Here is a 435-nt window from a genome sequence, read left to right on the forward strand (position 1 = left end):
TTGCGATTTAGGGCGATGGTACCGCTTACGTTTTTGTCAAAAAACCGAAAATTTCAATTTTTGCGATTTAGGGCGATGGTACCCCTTACGTTTCTGGCAAAAAAATGAAAATTTCAATTTTTTTCGATTTCGGACGATGGTACCTCTTACGTTTTTCGCCAAAAACCCAAAATTTCATTTTTTACCCCTTACGGTTTTCGCCAAAAACCAAAAATTTCATTTTTTTCGAATTAGGACGATGGTACCCGTTATGTTTTTGGCAAAAAACCGAAAATTTCATTTATGCGATTTATGATGATGGTACCGCTTACGTTTTTGGCAAAAACCCGAAAATTTCATTTTTTGCGATTTAGGACGATGGTACCCCTTATGTTTTTGATAGAAAAATGAAAATTTCATTTGTTTCGATTTATGACGATGGTACCCCTTACGTTT

This window comes from Glossina fuscipes, unplaced genomic scaffold, assembly GCF_014805625.2.
Source record: "Glossina fuscipes isolate IAEA_lab_2018 unplaced genomic scaffold, Yale_Gfus_2 109, whole genome shotgun sequence".
In the NCBI taxonomy this organism is placed as follows: domain Eukaryota; kingdom Metazoa; phylum Arthropoda; class Insecta; order Diptera; family Glossinidae; genus Glossina; species Glossina fuscipes.